The sequence below is a fragment of the Rhinolophus sinicus genome, linkage group LG01 (genome assembly GCF_036562045.2).
Source record: "Rhinolophus sinicus isolate RSC01 linkage group LG01, ASM3656204v1, whole genome shotgun sequence".
Lineage (NCBI taxonomy): Eukaryota > Metazoa > Chordata > Mammalia > Chiroptera > Rhinolophidae > Rhinolophus > Rhinolophus sinicus.
This window is the reverse complement of record NC_133751.1, coordinates 169,123,255-169,137,201: the sequence shown is the minus strand read 5'-3', so window position 1 is coordinate 169,137,201 and position 13,947 is coordinate 169,123,255. Positions and strand designations below refer to the sequence as shown.

Sequence of the window (13,947 nt, the reverse complement as noted above, 5' to 3'; positions counted from 1 at the left end):
GCCTCACTTACTTAGAAGTCACTGTAGTATTTTAATTTGTCTCTCTACAACTACACTTGTTGCCATCTTTTATCATCCTAATTTCTAAAATGAAAATCTTTTCATAGAGTTCTACTGCTTAATTCCCCTACAATTTTTATTTAATATTTTTGCAAGCAGCTTAGCAAATTTTTGGAATACATGTCATTCCTTCACAGGATGGTGCCCCTGGCAGACACTACTGACGCATCAGTTTACTCTCACTGAGTCTAGACTCAGTTTCAACTCTGCTCAGTGCAGCAGTCCTGCCTGCTGCCACCAGTAAATTGCAGTGGGCATTCTATATGAACATCTGCAGCCTAGAGCATTAAACCAAAACTCCTCAACATGGTCAAGTTTCATTTTGTTGCATGTATCTGTCCAATTTTCCCAGCGTCACTTATTGAAGAGATTGTCTTCACCCCACTGTACATTCTTACTTGCTTTGTCATAGATTAATGGACTATATAGGCATGAGTTTATTTCTGGGCTCTCTATTCTGTTCCATTGATCTATGTGTTCGTTTTTTATACAAATACCACACCATTTTGATTACTATAATCTTGTGTAAGTTTAATATCAGGTAGCATGATACCTCCAACTTTGTTCTTCCTTCTCAAGACTGCTGTGGCTCTTTTGGGTCTTTAGTGGTTCCATATGAATTTTGAGATTATTTGTTCTACTTCTGTGAAAAATGCCACTGGTATTTTGATAAGGATTGCACTGAAACTATAGAATGTCTTGGGCAGTATGGACATTTTAACAATGTTAATTCTTCCTATCAATGATCACAGTATATGCTTCCATTTATTTGTATCTTCTTCATTTTCTTTCTTCAGTGTCTTATATTTTTCCAAGTACAGACCTTTTACCTCCTGGGTTAAGTTTATTCCTAGGTTTTGTTTGTTTGTTAGTTTGTTTTTTGATGCAATTGTAAATGAGATTGTTTTCTTAATTTCTCTTTATGTTAGTTTGTTATTGGTCTATAAAAATGCAACTAATTTCTGAATATTAACTTTATATCCTGCTATTTTACTGAATTAATTTATCAGTTCTGATAGTATTTTGGTGGAATCTTTAGGGTTCTCTATATATAGTATCATGTCACCTGCAAATACTGACGGTTTTACTTCTTTTCCAATTTGGATGCCTTTTATTTATTTTTCTTGTCTGAGTGCTATGGTGAAGATTTCCAATACTATGTTGAATAAAAGTGGTGAAAGTGGACATCCTTGTCTTGATCCTGATCTTAGGTAAATGCTTTTAGCTTTTCCGCATTGAGTATATGTTAGGTATGGGTTTGTCACATGTGACCTTTATTATGTTGGTCTGTGTTTTCTCTATTCAAACTTTGCTGAGAGTTTTCATCACAAATGGATGCTGGATTTTGTCAAATGGTCTTTCTGCATCTATTGATATGCTCGTATGACTTGTACCTTTATTTTTTTTTTTTCTTTGCGGTGTTTCGTTAATTGATTTATAGATACTGAACCAGCCTTTTATCTCAATAACAAACTCCACTTTATCATGGTGTATGATCTTTTTAATGTATTACTGAATTTAGTTTGTTTATACTTTGTTTAGGATTTTGGCATCTATGTTCATCAGGGATATTGGCCTATGATTTTCTTTTTTGTAATGTCTTTATCTGGTTTTGGCATCATAGTAATGCTGGCCTCATTCAGTGAGCTTGAAAGCTATCCTTGCTCTTCAATTTTTTTGGAATAGTTTGAGAAGTATTAATTCTTCGAATAGTTGGTAAAATTCACTTGTGAAGCCATCTAGTCCAGGACTTTTGTTTGTTGGGAGTTTTTGGTTACTGATTCAATTTCATTAGTAGTTATTGGTTTATTCAGATTTTCTCTTTCTTCTTGACTAAGTCTTGGAAGATTGTATGTTTCTAGGAACTTATCCATTTCTTCCAGATTACCCTATTTGTTGGCATATAATTGTTCATAATATTTTCTTATTATCTTTTGTATCTCTGTGGTGTCAGTTGTCACTTCTCTTTCATTTCTGATTTTACTTATTTGGGTCCTCTCTCTTTTTTTCTTGATGTGTCTGATTAAAGGTTTATTAATTTTATTTATCTTTTCAAAAAACTAGGCCACCTTCTCACACCATATAGAAAAATAAACTCAAAATGCATTAAAGTTTTAAATGTAAGATCTGAAATCATAAAAGTCCAATAAGGAAACATAGGCAGTAAACTCTCTGACATTACTCTTAGTAATATATTTTTGATATATCTCTTTGAACAAGGAAAACAAAAGAAAAAGTAAACAAATGGGACTACATTAAGCTAAAAGTTTTTGCATAGCAAAAGAAACCATCAACAAAATGAAAAGACAGCCTATCAATTGTGAGAACATATTTTCCAACTATACATCTTATAAGGGGCTAATATCCAAAATTTATAAAGAGCTCAAAGAACTCATACAACTTAACACCAAAAAAAACAAACAATGCAATTAAAAAATGGGCAGAGGACCTGAATAGACACTTTTTTCAGTGAAGACACAGAGATGGCCAATAGACATATGAAAAGATGCTCAACATCACTAATCATCAGAGAAATACAAATTAAAACCACATGATATATCACCTTACACCTGTCATAGTGACCATCATCAATAAATCAGCAAACAGCAAGTGTTGGTGAGGATAATGTGGAGAAAAGAGAATACTTGTGCCCTGTTAGTGGAATTGCAAATTGGTGCAGCCACTATTGAAAACATACGAAGGTGCCTCAAAAAATTAAAAATGAAACTACCTTATGACCCAGCAATTCCGCCTCTGGGCATTTATCCAAAGAAATCTCAAACACTAATTCAAAAAGATGTATGCATCCCTGTGTTCATTGCAGCATTACTTATAATAGCCAAGATACAGAAGCAAACTAAGTGTCCCTCGGTAGACATTGGATAAAGAAGATGTGGTGCATATACACAACGGAATATCACTTGGCTATAAGAAAGAATGAAACATTACCATTTGTGACAACATGGGTGAACCTAGAGGGTATTATGCTAAGTGAAATAAGTCAGACTGAGAAAGGCAAATACCATATGATCTCACTATTATATGTGGAATATAAAGAACAAAATAAATGAACAAAATAGAAACGGATTCATAGTTACAGGGAACAAACTGGTGGTTGCCAGAGGGGAGGGTGGATGGGAGGCTAGAGGGAAAAGGTGAAGGGATAAAGGAGTACAAATTGGTAGTTACAGAATAGTCACAGGATATAAAGTACAGCGTAGGGAATATAGTCAATAAAATTGTAATAACTATTAATATGTATGGTGCCAGGAGGATACTAGGACTTATGGGGGATCACTTCATAAATTATGTAAATGTCTAATCACTATGTTGTACATCTGAAACTAATATAATATTGAATATCAAGAGTAATTGGGAAAAAAAAAGATACTGAAGCAAAAAACAAACAAACAAAAAAACACCTCCTTAATATGACAGAAGATACCATCCTTAACTTGCTTCCCTGTCTCCCTGGAAAGCCCATGTCATAGGTACTTGTATCTTTCATCACCTGGCACTTTCATTACTGATTTTTTGATACCCCCTTTGAATGTCATACTCTCTCTCTTTCCACATGTGCACACATGCACGCTTGCACATGCACACATGCACACACACACACACACACACACATTTCTGCTATGTAAATGCACCATTCTATCTGATTAATGAGACACGAACATATATTTATTGACTACCTACCTCTATATTCGTACATGTCTTTCTCCACCATGTTTTGATTATCTGTGAAAGTAGAAATAATAGAATATGGAACCAGAATACTTAACATAGTTTTTGGAATACAGTAGGTTCTAAATAAATATGTTTAAATGAATAAGTAAATTAGTATATTAAAATACTAAGATGCAATTATGTTCAACAGTTGTAAGAAGTAAAAATGTAAAGAAATAAATTTTAGTATTATCAACATTCAGTTTGCTTCTTTACAAAAATAATGGAAATATAAAATAACTTTTACCCTTACCCCCTGGTAACCACTAAACTATTGTCTGTGTCTATGAGTTTTTGTTTCTCATTTGTTTGTCTTGCTCTTTTGTTGTTTGTGGTTTATATAAACAAAGGGAGGAGGAGGGTGGTAGATGAGGGTAAAGGGGATCAAATATATGGTGATGGAAGGAGAACTGACTCTGGGTGGTGACCACACAATGGGATTTATAGATGATGTAATACAGAATTGTACACCTGAAATCTATGTAACTTTAGTAACAATTGTCACCCCAATAAACTTTAATTAAAAACAAATAAATAAAAATAATAAAAAATAAAATAACTTTTATATAAAAGTTAATTTTATATAAAGTGTGCATTTACCTGAGACACACATATTGATTTCTTTACTTCCGCCTTCCCTCCTTTTTTTCCTTCCCTTCCTTCCTCTTTCATCCTTCTATCCTGCCTTCCTGCCTGTTTGCCTTTATCACTTTCTACTCTCCATCCTTCCTTCACTTTTCTTTTACCTAGTAATAATTCAATAAAAGGGAAATAGTTTGGATATAAGATTTTTAAACTTGGTTAATATCCAAGAACGAACTAAAGTTCAATAATTTCCCCTTTCTTGCTAATATTCCTATATTGTTTCTTTGTTGTTATTTTTTGTAATAGCACAAATGGAATAAAAAGATCTACTTTTTTGTATATAAATTGTCAATTTTCCACTTCTATAAGAAAATGAAATAAAAGACTGTAGAAATGTAAAAAAAGAAATCACTGGCAGAAAAAAAGAGATCTATCTAAATCTAAGGGAAATTTATAAGTATACAACTATACATATCTTTTACCTCAACTATATGTAATTGTTGTATATTTTTTATAAACTAAAATTTATTTCTCAAAGGAAATATAATATTTTTCAGTATAAATTGAAAAGTAGGCTCTGAAAGTAAATTTCAAGGAAAATGTAGTTTTCCTTGCAAATCAAAACTGTTCCAAACATAAAAAAAATAGCTACCTTTTTAGTTGTCATTGAACATGAGATAATGCATCAAACTGAAAGAATAATTCAGAGTTTACATCTATGGGATGCACTGTAAGCCAGGAAAGTTTTTTGGTCAATCTGTTTGGTTTTACAATGTGAACATTATTTGTCGGTGACAAAGGAGAGAAAGAGAAAACTAGATGTTCTGCCCAGCATAAATATTCCCTCAGATACACATGCCCCCTTTCCCTTTTTTTTCGCATTTACTTTTTTTTTAAAGAGCTTTATTACGATATACATTACATACCATTTAGTATACCAATTTAAAGTATACCAATTAAAAAATGTACGATATACATATATACCATTTAGTATACCAATTTAAAAGTATACAGTTCAGTGGTTTTAGTATATTCACAGGGTTGTACAAGCATCACTACAATCTAATTTTAGAACATTTTTATCACCCTAAAATGATCCCTGTACTCATTAGCAATCACTCCCCCAGCCCTAAGCAACCACATTAGTCAAAAAGGTTTGTCAATTCTGGACATTTCATATAATGGAATCATACAATATGTGTCTTTTGTGACTTGCTTCTTTTACGTAGCATAATGTTTACAAGCTTTATCCATGTTGTAGCATCTATCAGTACTCCTTTACTTTTATTGCCAAAGAATACTCCATTGTGTGGATATACCGCATTTCGTTTATCTGTTTATCAGTTGATGGGCATTTGAGCTGTTCCCACTTTTTGGCTATTAAAAATAATGCTGCTATAAACAGTCATGTACAAGTGTTTGTTTGGAAGTATGTTTTCATTTCTCTTTGGTATATTCCTAGAAATGGAATTGCTCTGTCACATTGTAACTCTATGTTTAACATTTTGAAGAACTGTTAATCTATTTTCCAAGCAGCTGCAACATTTTAGAATCCTACCAATAATGTATAAAGATTACAATTTTGCCACAGCCTTTCCTATAGGTATTATGGTTTATCTTTTCATTGTAACTATCCTACTGGGTATGAAGTGTTATTTACCATAGTTTTTAATTGCATTTCCATATGACTAATGATGTTGAAGATATTTTTTTTTCATGTACTTATTGGTCATGTGTGTATCTTCTTTAGAAAAATCTATATAGATTCTTTGCCTATTTTTTAATTGGGTTGTTTGTCTTTTTATTGGATATTAGCAGAAGTTTTTATGTATTCTAGATACAAATCCCTTATCCAACAAGTGATTTGCAAATATTTTCTCCCATTCTGTGAGTTGCTGCTTCATTTCCTTCACAGTATCATTTGTTGCACAAAAGTTTTTAATTTTGATGTAGTCCCAAATAATCTATTTTTTAATGTCACTTGGCCTTTGATATCATATGTACAAAAACATTACCTAACCAAAGTCACAAAAATTTATTCATATGTTTTCATCTAAGGGTTCCATTTACTTTTTGATCTGTCAATAAATATCTTACCACAGGCATATAATAGTTGTGGATTCTCCAAGCGCATAGACTGCTAAGTTTATTTCAGATTTAGAAAAACAATCACTTCATTGATTTTTTTTTTTTTTTTTTTTTGGTTGGGGGGAGCTAGTTTCTGAACTCCTATAGGGTGGGCTTGGAATATGCTTTGGGAATGAATAACACTGCTCTACTTTGGTGAAAAAGAAAATAAACTGTAGATATTTAGATACAAATGGAAAGAAGCTTGAAGTTGTTTTATTTCACAGATCAGAAAACAGGCCTGGCAAATTTTTGGAGAAAGATTAACAGTTTTAAATAACAAATATACCATAGCTTTGATGATGGACTATTACATTGCTTAAATTAAAACTCCAGCAGAATTACATATTTTCTGATTTTATTGTCTTGGAAGAAAGCATATTTTCACATAGAATTTGACTCCTGACTTTGTGGAAAGGAAATAATAGGTGTAAAGCTTTTAGTCAAAGAGATGGAAAGATGTGTTTTGGTCCTATGCTCTTTGAGCAAGCAATTCTTTCCATATTAGATCTGCTGGTGGGAGAGTGTTCCATCTACTACAAAGCATTTTTTTTTTCAGGCTCCCTCCCACCTTTTACTAATTGGGCTGATTTGGCCACTTGCCTCTTTCAAATATAAAGAGGCCGACCAAAATTACCGGAAAATGGCTAATTATGCCCACAATGGGAATATTATTTCCATGAGTAAGTACTTTAGAATATAAAATCAAGTCCCAAATTTAATCATAATATTATCTCTGTTTAATAGCTATTCAACTATACAACTGGAATTTTCATTTGATAAGCAAGTAAACATTTTTTTTTGGGGGGGTGGGTTCCAATTCAGTGTTAGTAAAGGCTATTAAAGTCAACCTGAAATTAAAGCCAAATTTGGAAGGTTTTTATATCTTGATTTTAATTGGATTACAGACAACTTGCTAGATTGTTAGCTTATATAAGCTCACTATTAGGAAATATGCAGTTATACTAACTTGGTTGACATCATATTTGGAAAAGTACTTATCGTTCACTTTGCTTGATATTTTCATAACTGACTTAAATGAAAATAAAAACAACCATATTATTTCTGCGGAAAATAACAAACTCAAGATGCATATGATCACTTGAAATATAGGATTAATTTCACTTATAATTGAAATTGTAGCAAATAACTTAAAACATGTATAAACTTATATTTCTAAAAATATGAATGTGACAAAATAATAATAGCTAACATTTACTGAGTTATAAAAAATGTAAGTACATTATTTCATTCATTTTCACAATAGCATTCTGGTTAAGGAACTATTTTACGAATGAGAAAACTAGTTTTACAGAAGTTGTTTAACTTGCAAGTGTGAGGCTGAGTTGGTTTTAAAAATCAGGGAGTCTAACACATATTTGTAACCAGTGCAAATACTGCCTGTACTTGTAACTGGCATCACACACACATTTTACCTCTATCATGCTGATTATTAAATATCAGTTGGATGCTACTTTATTTCAATATCTCTCGGGGAAAAAGGAAAACTATCATTAGTCAATGGGACAATATTTACAATATATGTTTTTGTAGCATGTGGAATTTAATAGTTATAATTAAACTTGGGCATCTCTTCAAAAATAAAATACTTTCTGGATGTTTTTATGAGAGTTTTAATTGACTTTTTAAAATTGGCTATTAGATGTACTTTTACGTAGTAGGTTATTCACAGGATTTTGATGAATTAAATGTAATAATCTCTCTTACTATGTCATTGATTTCCTTGTTGAGTTTATGCATTATTGAATTATTCTTAACATTCCTGTAATTTCTGGCACTCTATAATTTTTAAAAATTTTACATAGATCATTTTCTGTTAAATGCAAAAGAGGTAAAAACCTAATGTAGCCAAAATTCAGTAATTGCTGGTTTCTAATCCCAGGAGCATTAGGGCTATTCCAGTGATGATGGCAATATGTTTAGTTTGGCCTAGAAGAACTGATCAGATTCCATTCTGAGAAGTCTGGCAAAGGGGCTTATGGAGAAGAAGTATATTTGCTTTTCTAATTTCAGTTTTTTGTAGTGGAGAGTAGAGAGCTAGACTTTCCCCAAATGGCCTTTCAAAAGTAAGAAGAGGCAGTATATGAAGAGGTGGAATCAAGATATGATATTTTTGGCCTAGAAACCCTTTTCCCGAATTCCCATGTAACAAAAGAAAAATCCCTTAGCCAAATGGTCCACTTTCCACTGTCTTAGATTCAAGGACAATTGGTAGTAGAAGACCTAGAGAAAGTCTTCCTGAGCCAGAAAAAACAGTGTCAGGAATGATTTGGTTTCAAGGATATTTTGGATTCGGGTTACTTTGAACAAAATTGTTCCTATATACTAACCACTCTTTTCTTTTTTATATAAATTTTGAACCTCTATTCAATGCTTAAATTTACCTTACCCTCTTCCCTTGTTTTACGAATGAGACACCTGGAAAGGTATGTAACTTGTCCAAATTCATTGAATGACAAGAGTATTGACTGAGGTCCAGGACTAACTTCCTGTCTTAAATGTTGGTGAAATCATCTCTCTTTAGAACCTCATGAATAAGTCCTATGGACTCTGTTTAAATTAATGAACTCAGCCTCTAAACTCAGCAAATATTCTTCTCTCTACCTTGATAAATATTTCGTTGAGGACAGAAACTTTAACTTCTATTCTCTTCTATCTTGCTACACAACTAGATAAAAGTAGATGCTCAATAAATAGTGTAAGGTGACTAATTGAATTTCTAGACATATTTCTTAATTTCAAAGCCACTTTAAAGTTCTCGAAAGTGAGAAGTACATGTGTTTTTTATTTGGTTACCAGAATGACAAATTTGAGTTGTCAAGCCATTTACCCCCTCCCCCCCCAAACACACACAAAGAGCAAGAGAGAGAGAGAGAGAGAGAGAGAGATTGATTTACATTTATATATATCCTCAAATAGCAAATTACTGAGGGCAGGAATTAATAGGAAAAAAAATGTGTGAGAAAAAACACAAATGTGTTTGATGATTAAAAGTAAAATGAAATGTGAAAATTGGATGGTTAGGCAAAACAAGGGAATAAGCAAAATAGAAATGTATTCTGTATTTTTTAAACCTTAATTATCTAAATAAATGTCTCAATTCTCTGAGTCAATATGGTATAGGGTAAGGGACCAAGATTTAGGGTCAGAGAATCTGAGTTCATAGCTTGGGGTCAGCCGTAAGCATCTATGTGACCTTGGCCAAGTCACTAAAATGTATGCTGGACTTCCCTGGTTCCTTCATTTGAGATTATCATTGCCATGAATCATAGATTAATAAACATCATAGAAATAGCTAATGATTATTAGGTGTTTATTATGAAATAAGTTCCTTATATTTATCATGTAATTTAACACTTAAAACAATCTGACGAGTTACAATAAAAATTCTAGGCAACATTGATTGAGTCATTACTTGTACACCCATTTTCAGGCCAGGAAATAGGTGTGGTGAATTTAAGTATTGCAAAAACAGAAGTTTGAAACTATGTTTCTGTGACTCCAACATACATCTTCTAATAAGAATATAATAGAAAACAGGAAGTTGAAGATCAAATTCAGTACTGGTTTTCAAGTTGGGTAAATCAAATAGAAAAGAGTTGTATTGATTCTCTCAAAATCTCACCGCAATTTAGGAGTAGCTGGAAAGAAATTCTACTAGCTAATGTGATTGTCTTGCTGTCTAATAAATGTATTCTAAGGTTAAGAGGAATGACTGGCCATTTGGGAAGCAGAGAGTAACCACTTAGGTTTAATAGGAAAATGTAATTTTTGACCAGGTAAGGATTTGTATTACTTTTCTATCATAGCTGTAACAAATTGCCACACATTTAGTAGCTTAAAACAACACATATTTACTATCTTACTGTTCTATAGGTCAGAAGTCCTATGAGCGTGGCTAGTTTTCAAGTCTCAAAAGGCCAAATTCAAGGTGTTGGCAGAGCTGTGTGCTCTTCTGGAGATTCTGAGAAAGAAGCTACTTCTAGACTCATTCAGATTGTTGGCAAAATTCAATTCTTTGAAGTTTTAGAGCTAAAGTCCCCATCTTCTTGCTGGCTGTTAGCTTGAGGGCCACCCTCATCAACTAGGGCTTATCCCTAGGCCCCAATCAAGATGAGCTAAATCTGAATTTATTGGAGTAGAATCTTGGCAATGATCTTTTCTTCTTTTTTAAAGGTGTTGGGAAATTATAATATGCTTGTGATGCTGAATAACACCCCAAAACACTAGGTTCCGTAGACTTGATTAAGTTCATTTTGTAATTAATTCACTCAAAACACGCTTTCTGTACAGTCTCTTTCTGTTCCCACTCTGCCAGATTTTGGAGCCACGAGATGGGTATGATACATGTCCTATTCTTGTGCTCCCAATCTAGTAGCACAAACAGACACACAAGGGAATAATTACATTATATGATACATTGTAAAATAGGTATTTGAAAAACTCCCTCTAGGAGTTCTGAGACATTAATTGTGCCTGGGACATTGCAGAATAATTTGCTTGATTTATACTTGATAGTTTTTTTTAAATTGTCTGCCCAGTACCTAAAGAAGTGTGTTCAGGGGTCAGCATGACCCAGTGAAGATGTATTTACATTGTACATCCCAAAATTTAACAGGCGCAGAACTTCCTCTGGTGTTCACTAAAAATGTAGATTCCCAAGTCCTTCTCCCAAAGATTGAGTCAGAGTGTCTGTGGTGGGGCATGGACACTTCAAACATGTTCAGCAAATTCTGGGAGTGCCTCTAATGGAGGTGATCCATGAACCCACACTTTGAGGAACATTGGTTCATGCTACATCACTGATTTGGTACCTGTTCATTCAATAGCCTAAGAAAAAAGAATGCAAACCCCAAGCAATACTATCAAATGGATGTATAGTTCGAGTTTCTTACATCAATAACAGATCTTTAGGAAAGAGAAGCCTCTTTATATTTTGTTTTCCGTATGGTTTCATGTATTGAAAGTATTAAGGGCATTCTAGGCCATGATAGGGGTGGGGAATCAAAACTTCACTGTGGCATTTCTATCTCAAAGATGCTATTGGAAGTAAAGGCAGGACTTGGCAAGAATAATTCTAGTATAAAGACTTAGATTTTGGAGAAAACAAAATTATAAGCAGTGAAGAGAAAAGGTAACCAGGATCACGCATTTTGACATTTTCCACAGTGACAAATCTAGTTAGAATGACAGGAAGAAGTTTGCATTTGCCATACAGGTGTGGAATATTGGAATTGGAGGAGAGCGCTTAGTCCTTGTTTAGATTCAAGAGAAATATAGGTAACTTGTTTAACATACCGTAAACTAAGGCATGGACCAGACAGGAAACGGCCTTAGTTTGCTCACACAAAGGTTCGGGACAATCAATGGAAAATTAGATATATATGGAAATGCTCCTGTTAGCCAGCTTTACAGTGACTGGATAAATAAATGGAGAAAATACTATGGCTTAGGGCCTGTAAAAAATCCAAGATATTTTGGAAATAGAGAAGTGAAGATGAAAGTTGGCACTGTTATGTTTTTGTGTTCTGATAAATTAGTATTTAGTAAGTCACATTTATTTACAATTTTTATGTAGAATAAAAAATGCTTTTACTTTGATGTAAGCCAAGAAGATTGGTTAAAATTTATGGACTTGGAAATGCAGATCCATGAAAAACTATCCTGTGGAGAGGGTCTATAGTGATTTTTAAAAATGGAACCAGAGTGATGTTGCATAAAACCCTGAGTGACTAGGAAGTTATATTTCAAAAGTTATTTGAGGTTTTAAGACATTCTTTATCTCTCAAAGTTCTTTCTGTGATGAAATAAATCATTTTTATTCTGTGTTGTTGATTCGTTGGGCAAGAAGCATGAGACTATTAGAAATAAGCTATTTTTTATTCCATGTGTACAGTAAAGAAAATCATTTTGCTTCTAGTAATAGAACCAAATCTTCCAGTTTGTTTCAATTTGACAAGTGAAAATGAAAAAGCATTTATAGGATCTGTAAGGCTGGCTAACGAAGAGAAAATGCCAGTAACTGCTAATAGTACTGCTCTGATTACAAGTTCCCTTAAGAGTTTAAATTAGAGCTTTCTCAGTTTTGAAGAAGTCCTTTTTTTACTAAACAAATCTAAGTACACTTGAAAAAAATCCACTGGCAGATTTAGTAATTTACCTTGACATCCTTTACATATATACTTGATCTCTCCTCAAAATTGAATAGGAACTACGTATTTCACAAAGCAACATGCAACTCAGTTGTCAATAAAGAATTTAACAAGATCTGAAAGAGATTTACAATGATTTGCTTAACAACTTTGGCTAGTTATTATCAAATGTATTTTAGTAAAGACAAATTTGGAATAAGCTAAATATAGAAGAAAGAACCATTTGCTGAATGAACGTAGTAGACAAAGTACGCAAAGAACCAATGAGCCTAACCAAGGAATACAGTTAAACATACATCTCCTGATAATAATAACATCTATACGAGACTCAATATAAATTGACTGACTGATGTATCTGCAATGGTATTATCTACATGTCCAGTTGTTTCCTCCATTGTTGATTTAGAGAACTCTTGGTGAAAAAGGTGATTCCTCCGTAACTACCAAGTTTACACAGTAAAAACACAACCTTCTTCCTAGCAGTCCATTTTCTAGATCACTAGGGAATAGGGTGAAGAAGGAAAGCTATAATCATGGAATTATTTGCATTGATAAGTATTTTATGAGTTAAAGTCCTCTTACAATATTGGTGCCAGAATGATCTAGTGGACACTAAGAGATATTGCATTAATATACTTTTGGAAACTCTGGTTTTGAAGCCTACTCAATAAGCAACACAAATAACTGCTAATGCTGGGTGAAATATTTTTCCAATAGGTTGGGTTTGAGAAAATTCCAAACATGTTTTTGATGTACTTTTTTCCCATTCGATTTTTGAATCCATGTACACATGAAAGGTATTTTAATACTGACTCATGTGTACATCATCCAAGTATGGTTTTATAAAAACCTATCATATTTCCAAATAGAATATTATTTCTTTACATTCTTATTTGTATGTTTCTGTATTATATATATTCAATACAGAAAAATCTGAAGCTCTAAATTTGGCTTAACCTTTATGACTTCTAAAGTCAGTACAGTACACTACAGTTTGTTCAATATCCAAACAACCACAGAACTTGAAAATTGAATAGTTTCAGGACTTTATTTTGTAGGAAAGTAAACAGGCTGATATGAAAACTTTGTGTCCCCAATTTTCATTGTCAGTACAGAATCAAACACTATCTAAAACCTTATAATAGAAGAAATGACAGTTAATTAGTAGTTATGATTAGTGTTCTTGATTTAAAATCCGGGAAGTACTTTATTGGTTCATTTTTTTCATTCATTTATTCATTCATTTATACAGCAAATGTAAATTAACTGC

General features: G+C 32.9%; 1 protein-coding gene across 2 annotated transcripts in view; it reads left to right on the top strand.

The window, feature by feature from the left end:
* CALCRL (calcitonin receptor like receptor) overlaps nucleotides 1-13,947 on the top strand; it is a 90,474-nt gene that overhangs the window by 37,397 nt on the left and 39,130 nt on the right. The window lies entirely within an intron of this gene.